The sequence below is a fragment of the Somniosus microcephalus genome, chromosome 3 (assembly GCF_052327205.1).
Source record: "Somniosus microcephalus isolate GS21.2 chromosome 3, FLI_Smic_1.0, whole genome shotgun sequence".
NCBI lineage: Eukaryota > Metazoa > Chordata > Chondrichthyes > Squaliformes > Somniosidae > Somniosus > Somniosus microcephalus.
The window spans coordinates 236,766,037-236,775,674 of NC_140989.1; positions in this window are offsets into that span (position 1 = coordinate 236,766,037).

Genomic DNA, 9,638 nt, shown 5'->3' on the forward strand with positions numbered 1-9,638 from the left:
GGCCGAGAAATTCGGCACCGCAATGCCGGCTGTTTAAGTCAGCTTCAGCAACAAAAGGCGGCAGCCTCTCTTCCACCAATTCCGGCACGAGCCGCGGCAGCCACCATTTTGAGCTGGTCAGTGGCGCGGCCGTTGCCTGCGTTCACTAGAAGAATGCTGATAAGTCAGATTGTGACGTCAATCAGCGTGCAATGCTGATTTGACACACGACCTGCTATTTTGGACATCGCCGCTCGACTGCATGCACTCTCCAAATCAAGCACAGCTGACCATGTGTTCAGCTGCATGAGGGACCCCCCCACCACTATTTAAAGCGATCGACAACAACTTGCAGGTGATTTGTTTTTTGATTTCTGCTGGCTCTGTGTAAGTTTGTGCAACTGTTTGGAGATTTCTACAATTATTTAAAGTTGGTGAGGAGATAGGGAGTGTTGCTGCAAGTGGAGAAGGCATGGCTTCTGATTTCAAGGGTTCTGCTCCGACCACTTGCTCCCAGTCATGGGTGCTCTAGTTGCAGACACCCTCGCATTGCAGCATGACAGGGAGATAGAGAAGAGGCAGCAAAGAAGAGGACAAGCTACTCCCAGAGGGAGGAGGAGGAGGGGCAGTAGGCCTCGCAGAAGGAGGCCTTACCCACCTAGGGTCTTCCGAGAACACGTCTCCTACCTACACTTGAGCCAGCAGTGGTGTATTCGGAAGCTCTGTTTCACCAAGGAGGTGGTCACAGAACTCTGACACCTCTTGGAACCAAACCTGCAGCTTCAGAGCAGGGCGATGACGGCGCTGCCAGTGGCCCTCAAGGTCACTGTGGCCCTCAATTTTTTTTGCCACTGGATCCCTCTAGTCTGGAGCAGGAGACATTGCTAACATCTCCCAGTTCGCCATCCATCGCTGCATCCGGGAGGTCACAGAGGCTCTGAATTCCAGGAGAAGGGACTTCATTGTCTTCTCTTCGAACAGAGAGAGGCAGGAGGAGTGCGCATGTGGCTTTGTCAGGATATCGGACTTCCCCATGCTACAGAGCACCATCGACTGCACCCACATGGCTTTGCGGGCATCGCATGTCAAACCTGAGATGTACCGCAACCTCAAAGGCTACCACTCACTTAATGTACAGTTGGTGTGCGACAATGCCCAGCACATCATGATGGTGAACGCCCGGTATCCTAGCAGCAGTTATGATTTCTTCATCCTGCGCCAGTCCAGTGCGCCAGCAATCTTCCAGTCATCATGTCGAACCCAAGGGTGGTTGCTCAGAGATGAGGGCTACCTGCTCTACACCTGGCTGATGACTCCCCTCCACAACCTCAGCAATCATATAATAAGATCCATACTGCCACGAGGAACCTCATTGAACAGACCATCGGGGTGCTAAAGCAATGGTTCCGCTACCTTGACTGCTAGGGAGGAGCCCTCCAGTACACGCCGGAGCACGTGTCCCATTTCATGGTGGTCTGCTGCATATTCCACAACTTGGCCATTATGAAGGCGCAGTCCTTGCCGCCATGGGTTCCACAACCACCTCAGGAAGAGGAGGAATAGGAAGGGGGTACACAGGCAACGGATCCCCATTCTGGATGGGCTGTCTATGACCGCCACATCAGACTCCGCTTCATGAAACCCCAGATCCCCGTTGATCAACACTTCACCACCAAGAAAAGTGTTCCAACCGTGCCTAACAAGAGAAGTTAAAGATAGTATTAGATGAAAGGAAGAGGCTTAAAATGTTGCCAAAAAGAGTAGTAAGCCTGAGGATTGGGAGGATTTTAGAATTCAGCAAAGGAGGACCAAGAAATTGATAAAGAAAGAGAAAAATGAATATGAGAGTAAATTAACAAGAGACTTAAAAACAGATTGTAACCGTTTATATAGGTATGTAAATAGGAAGAGATTAGTGAAAGTAAACATGGGCCCATTAGAGGCAGAGAAAGATGAAATTATAATGGGTAATAAGGAAATAGCAGAGATATTAAACAAATACTTTGCATCTGTTTTCACGGTAGAAGACACAAAAAACATTCTGGAAATAATGGGGAACCAAGGGTCTAGAGAGAATGAGGAACTTAAAGAAATCAGTATAAGTAAAGACATAGTACTGAAGAAATTAATGGGACTAAGTGGCAACAAATCCCCTGGACCTGATGACCTGCATCCTAGGGTTTTAAAAGAGGTAGCTGCAGAGATAGTGGATGCACTGGTACTAATCTTCCAGAATTTCCTAAATTCTAGAACAGTCCCCAAGGATTGGAAGGTAGCAAACATAACCCTGCTATCTAAGAAAGGAGGTAGAGAAAAAACTGGGAACTATAGGCCAGTTAGCCTGACATCAGAAGTAGGCAAAATGCTAGAAACTATTATTAGGGACGTGGTAACAGGAGACTTAGAAAGTCACAATATGATTAGGCAGAGTCAACATGGTTTTATGAAAGGGAAATTGTGTTTGACAAATCTGTTAGATTTTCTTGAAGATGTAACTAGTAGGATGGATAAGGGGGAACCAGTTGATGTAGTGTATTTGGATTTTCAAAAAGCATTCGATAAGTTGCCACACAAGAGGTTATTACACAAAATTAGGACTCATGGTATTGGGGGTAATATATTAACATGGATTGAGGATTGGTTAATGGACAGAAAACAGAGATTAGGAATAAACGGGACTTTTTCAGGTTGGCAGGCTGTAACTAGCAGGGTACCGCAAGGATCAGTGCTTGGTCCTCAGCTATTTACAATCTATATTAATGACTTAGATGAAGGGTCTAAGTGTAACGTATCCAAGTTTGCTGATGATACAAAGTTAGGTGGGAAAGTAAGCTGTGAGAAGGATGCAAAGAGGCTGCAGAGAGATATAGACAGGTTGACTGAGTGGACAAGAACATGGCAAATGGAATACAATGTGGGCAAGTGTGAAGTTACCCACTTTGGTCGGAAAAACAAAAAGTAGCATATTTTTTGAATGGTGAGAGTCTGGGAAATGTTTGCACTCAGAGGGACCTGGGTGTCCTTGTACATGAATCACAGAAAGTTAACATGCAAGTACAGCAAGCAATTAGGAAAGCAAATGGTATGTTAGCTTTTGTTACAAAGGGATTAGAGTATAAGAGTAAAGATGTCTTACTACAATTATAAAGGGCATTGGTGAGGCCATGCCTGGAGCACTGTGTACAGTTCTGGTCTCCTTACCTAAGGAAAGACCTTTGAGGGAGTACAGCAAAGGTTCACTAGACTGGTTCCTGGGATGAGTGGATTGCCCTATGAGGAGAGATTGAGTAGACTCAGCCTATATTCCTTAGAGTTTAGAAGAATGAGAGGTGATCTAATTGAAATATATGAAATTATTAAGGGGCTTGACAGGGTTAATGCTGGGAAAATGTTTCCCCTGGCAGGCGATTCTAGAACACGGGGTCACAGTCACAGAATAAGGAGTCGGCCATTTAGGACTGAGATGAGGAGAAATTTTATCACTCAAAGGGTTGTGAAACTTTGGAATTCTCTACCCCAAAGAGCTGTGGAAGCTTACTCATTGAAAATATTCAAGTCAGAGGTCGATAAATTTTTGGGAACGAAGGGAATTAAAGGATCTGGGGATAGTGCGGTAAGGTGGAGTTGAGGTAGAAGATCAGCCATGATCTTGTTGAATGGCAGAGCAGGCTTGAAGGGCCAAATGGCCTACTCTAGCTCCTATTTCTTATGTTCTTACCATCCCTCTGTCAAGGAACATCACAACGTTCTCTTGGGCACAATGCTGAAATGAGAACCACCTCAAAACAAACATTCCAAATATCATTTATAAATGAATCAATCCAATACCACATAACAACGTCAACTAATCAACCTTTTGCATTCCCTTAGTGTCTGTCTTTCATGTTCCTTTGCCGATTCTGGTGCTCTTATGCAGTGCTACTCCAGTGGCTGCAGCATGGCTGGTGGAAGGCTACTGACTTTCCATGGGGAACACTGCAGATGGCCTTGCAGGACGACCTTGAACAGCTCTGGGCCTAGGACGCCTGGCTGTAGACTGCACTACCTCGGCATGGGCGGCAGCCATCTGGGCTGGCTGGCTAATAGACAGCAGCAAGGGCACTAGTGGGAGGGGTGGGAGTACGAATACTGTCATCCTGAGAGAGGACAGCAGATTCTTGCTCCTTGGAGCCACTAACCCTACTACTACCCTAGGATGGCGCCTCAGCATTCCTAGCCATCTGTTGGAGGACAGATTGCTGGACTGCTGTGAGAGCTTGCAAACCCCTTTCCACACTGGTAAACCCAGCCAAGATGGCATCAGTCTGAGCTTGCGTGGCAGCAAGCTGAGCCTGCATGATAGCAGTCTGATCTTCCACTGCAGCTTTCAGACATTGGGTTGCTTACACTTGTGCTGCAATGGAAGCTGCAACATTGCCCATCACACCCAGCATCATGGTTGGGTCCTCAAGTGTTCCAATGTAGTTGCCCATCACTACCATCCTGGAAATCATGGGCTTCAAGCTCTGCACAAAGCCCTGTGCAATGTTGGAGCTGGATTCCTCCATGCTCCTTGACACTGACAAGAGGCTCTCTGGCAGGCCTGCCATTGCACCAAGCACTTCTGTGTGCATGCCCATCACCCTTATTCTGAAGGCCGCCCCATCGAAGTCACCATCTGTGTCCTGTGCAGCTAAACTCATGTGCGAACTCACCCTCCGGGGAGCTGGCCCACTCATGCCCGGTGAAATCCTGCTTCTATACTACCCTCTAAAGTTTGCGCAGTGCCATTTTTTGAGCTGGCGCCTGGGAGTGTCAGATCGAGTGACGGTGCCTCTTCTCCATCACTCTCCTCTTCTACTTGGTTGGGGATTGGCTGGGCTGCTGGCAGTTCTTGGATATCTGAAAGGAGAAAGGCACAAGGGTCAGGTTGTTGTGAGGGGAGGGGGGGAATGCAAGATGTGTATGCTTACACCATCAGCAGCTTGTAAGTGAGAAGAGATTGTGCCATGAGGGATAAGTGGGATGTGAGAAGGATTAGGTATGAGCATACCGTCATCAGCAATGCTTTCAACTTTGCTGCTCGCCCCGGCCTCAGTGATGGCCCCTCTAATTATCCCCAGCACTGTCTCCCCCAGCGCAGCAAGGATTTGAAGACGTACTTCATCCATGCCTGTCCACTCACAACAGTTGTGAGCCACCTTGGCCTGCAAGAGAAGGAGAAGTGTGTCAGCGAGTGTGGTGCAATGTGTTTGGATGATGTGCCTGTCATGGTTGAATAGCTGACATTGTGTGCAAGGTGTGAGATGTGGGTGTGAGGTTTGCAGCAACGGGTAGTGTGTGAGGGTGAGGTGAAGCTATGATTGTGATCTATGAGTTGTGATTGCTAGAGATTGTTGGTAGGTGAGTGATGGGGGTGTGGTGTATTGAACAGTGTGTGAGACTTATGGTGTAGTTGGTAGGATATGGCATTTGAAGATGCGCTCACTCACCTGGACCATTCATGTGAGGTCATTAAACTTCTTGCGGCATTGGACCCAGGACCTGGGGTCAACACACCTGGCACTGATGGCTTGGACTATATACTCCCACTGCCATCTGGCATTTTGTCTTGAAGGCCTCCTGTCCCCCGGTCGTCTTCTGTGAACCCCCAGAACTAAGGCCTCCAGTGCTGCATCTGAGAAGCACCTTGCCATTTCTCTTCCCTGCTGGGACATGGCTGCATCCAGAGTGACAATGAGGTGCTTCTGCAACAAAGCACCTCCCTGTTAAGAAGTGCAGAAAGCCTAGGCAAAATGTTATTGGCCCAGAACTTGGTGTCAGGGGCTTGCCGCGCGTGCAAGCCCCCGATCTGCACTCACCCTGCACGCTGACATCTGAAGCCCCGGCCTGCTTGCATTTCCTGTCACAGGCCCGGTTCAGATGTCAGCGCGCAGTGCTTACCTGATCCAGCGGCGTAGTTAGTGCGATGTGCCGGCTGGGATCAGGTGAGCACTGTACAACCAATCAGGGGAGGGGAAGGTTCATTCATGAGTTTGAGAGTAAGAACTGTCAAACTCATGAAAACTACGGGGGCCCAAAACACTATTTAAACTTTAAATAAAAATTTATAAAACATCCCAATCATTAAATTAAGTATAAATAAGTTTAAAAAAATAATTTAAACAATTTTTTTTTTTGAAAAAAATAAATTTTTAATAAAAAGGGTCTAAAACTAAACTTACCTTATTGTAGGTTCTTTAAAATAATAAACCTGTGGAAAAAAAAATTCTAAATTACACGAAAACACCATTTACCTGTAAAAATAAATACTTACGTGTGCTTTTTACAAGCGTAAAGACCGGAGGCCTTTAGACATGCGCAAATCCCACAAAACAGAGGAAATCCAAGACGCACGCGCTGCCCCCTACAGCGCACGCGCTAGCCTCTTCACCTCTTGGGTTAGAGGAGAGGAAATGCCGGTTTTCAGCGCATGCGCTGTGCATGCTGAAAACCGGCATTTCCTCCGGCCAGACGCGTGAGTACTCCTTCCGTACTCACGCGTTTGGGGAGGAATTACTGCCCCAATGTCTAGTAGACTGCACCCAATATTGGCCCCCCTCTTGAGCGCTGAACCAACCAGAAGCGCGTTTAGCACTGAGCTCAGCGCTCCTATCATTATAATGAGCAGGTAGCACAAATTTTGCGTGCTGCCTACACCACTTTGAATGGGCACAGGCGCATCACACTTAGTGATCTCGTGCCCAATCCAATTTCACCCCCTATGGCTTTGTTCTTCACAGTATATAACTGGAGGAAACTGCAGCTCATCCAATACTGGATGTTGGACAAGCAGTCTGACAGCACAGAAAGAGATGGTGTAGAGCTGGGTGTCATCAACATACATGTGTAAGCTGACCCCATGTCTGCGATGATATTGTGAAGGGGCAGGATTCAAACAAGGACTTGTGGGGAAGGTGGGCATGAATTTGATAGGTGATAACACAGTTAAGGACTTTGGAGAGGAAAGGGAGGTTGGAGAGGGGGTGGTAATTTGCAAGGACTGAAGGGTTGAAGGGGTGATGATGGCAGTTTTGAAAGGGATAGGGACAGTAGCAGAGGAGAGGAAACAACTTACAATGTCACCTAGCATAGGGGCAGAAAGGGAAGTTGGATGGTCGGCAGTAAGGATGCTTTTTTTTAAAAAAAGGAACACGGTGAATACTGGAAATCTAAACTAGACAGAAAACTGTGGAGACACACAGCATCTGAAAGAGGGGGAAAAACACAAGTTAACATGCCAAGAGATCCTTCACAAAAAATCTGTACATCCTTCTGTGCTCCCAGACGTCACAAGGGTTAAATTGGTTGATGCACCTCTTTCAACAACTTCTACAGTACTCCTCATGGAGGGAGAGAGAAAACAGGGAACTATAGACCAGTTAGCCTAACATCAGTAGTAGAGAAAATGCTAGAGTCTATTATAAAGGATGTGATAACAGACACTTTGGCCTAGAAATTGGGTATAGCCCCACTTGAGGCGTTAGAACTGGCGCTGCGCAAAGTTTATAGCCAGACAAAACTTATCGCCACCTGGCGCGATATTGGGTTGCATCGCCCCTAAAGGGGATTGAGGCGCAAATTCAGGCATTACACGGGACTCCTAAGGCGCTAAACTTCCGGCGCAACCCAATATCGGAGCGGACGGGTGCAGCGCAGGTGCTCTCAATTACTGATGACCACGAGACTTCCAGGCGCCGGCCAGCTCTTAAAGGGGTGGGTCAGTCAGCTTCAGCATCCACACTCTTCGCCTTGCAGGCCTCAACATCGGCGCAGGCCCTTCTCTGGCGCTAAAAACTTGGACCAGATGGAGAAGGTGAGACAGAGAGCAGAGCGCTTCACCAATGAGGCTCTGGAGCAATTGGTGGCCGCAGTGGAGCGCCGGCGAGATGTTCTCTACCCAAACAATGGCACGAGGCCGAATCATAAGGACTACCGACGAGCTTGGAGGGATGTATGCCAGAGGGTCAACTCCAGCAGCATGGTGACCAGGAGCCCTGTCCAACGCAGAAAGAAATTCAACGACCTCACTCGGGTCGTGAGGGTGAGTGTTGTTTCTGCAAACTTCTGCATCCCTTCATTTGCACCTGACTTTATGGCTACAGGGTGGGCTGTGCCCCATTGGCCATCTACCAGCAAGCACCCATGGCCGTTTCTGGGCACACACATGCACATTTGACTGAAGGCGTCATGTAAGGGCTCTTGCACCATGGGGGGCATGAGATGATCACTCAGCGCAACATGTAAGGGCTCTTCCACCATGGGGGGCATGAGATGATCACTCAGGCCATCATGTAACATAACTTCCCCTCCTTTCCCCTGCAGTCCAAGCTGGCGAGGATTGGCAAAGACCAGCTTCGCACCGGTGGAGGACCTCCACAAGTGGTCACTCTCACGGATCTCGAGGAGAGAGTCCATTAGATTCTTGGAGGACGTCTGAGTGGTCCTGTAACCACTGCAGCTGCCGACCCCATTGTCGACAGCGATGGTAAGGTTCTCACCTTTTACAACTGCCTCCTTCCACTTGTTCCCCCCGCCAGCATGCTTTCTCACTGTGGACCCATGTCATAGCCTTGCCGCAATCTGGCATCCCTTGCTGCCAAGCTGTCCTTTTGCTAAAGCCACTCTTCCACCTCCCTGCTTTCAGATGCTGCATCACCAGCTCGGGAGCCGGGCCCTCAAGCTGCCAGTGCCAGTGCCTCCGAAGGCTCAATGAGAAAATTACTGTCCAACAGAAGGTCAGCAACTCTCTCCAGCAACGATCAGAATGGCCAGCCCAAATGGCTGCAGCTTTTATACTAGTGCTGTCCCCTTTAAATAGCCCGCCCCCGAGTCCGAGAAGGGCCTGGGAACGCTCCATCCAACTGTCACTAATAGCGCCAGGCGAAAAGGTTGCGGGCGCCACCGAATATCTGGTCCGGGGCGCCAAAAAGGCGTTGCACACTGAATTGATGTCATGATCTGCCTGCGCCCGCGGGCGAGCGAAAAGAGTTAGCGCCGGCGCTAAAAGGATACTCAATATGGGAGGTGGCGCTATATTCACTGCGTGAGCCCAAAAATTGGGTAACGCCCCAATTCTCGGGCTCTTTAGGCGCTAATCGCTGGCGCTACCAACCGAATTTTTAGGCCTTAGAAAATATTAACGGGATTAGACAAAGTCAACGTGGATTTATGAAAGGGAAATCGTGTTTGACAAACCTACTGGAGTTTTTGAGGATGTAACTGGTAGAATAGATAAGGGAGAACCAGTGGATGTGGTGTATTTAGATTTTCAGAAGGCCTTTGATAAAGTCCCACATAAGAGGTTAGTGTGCAAAATTAAAGCACATGGGATTGGGGATAATATACTGGCATGGATTGAAAATTGGTTAACAGACAGGAAACAGAGAGTGGGAATAAATGGGTCTTTTTCGGGGTGGTAGGCGGTGACTAGAGGGTTATCGCAGGGATCAGTGCTTGGGCTCCAGCTATTCACAACATATATCAATGATTTGGATGAGGGAACGAAATGTAATATTTCTAAGTTTGCTGACGACACAAAACTAGGTGGGATTGTGAGTTGTGAGGAGAATGCAAAGAGGCTTCAAGGCGATTTAGACAAGTTGAGTAAGTGGGCAAATACATGACAGATGCAGTATAAT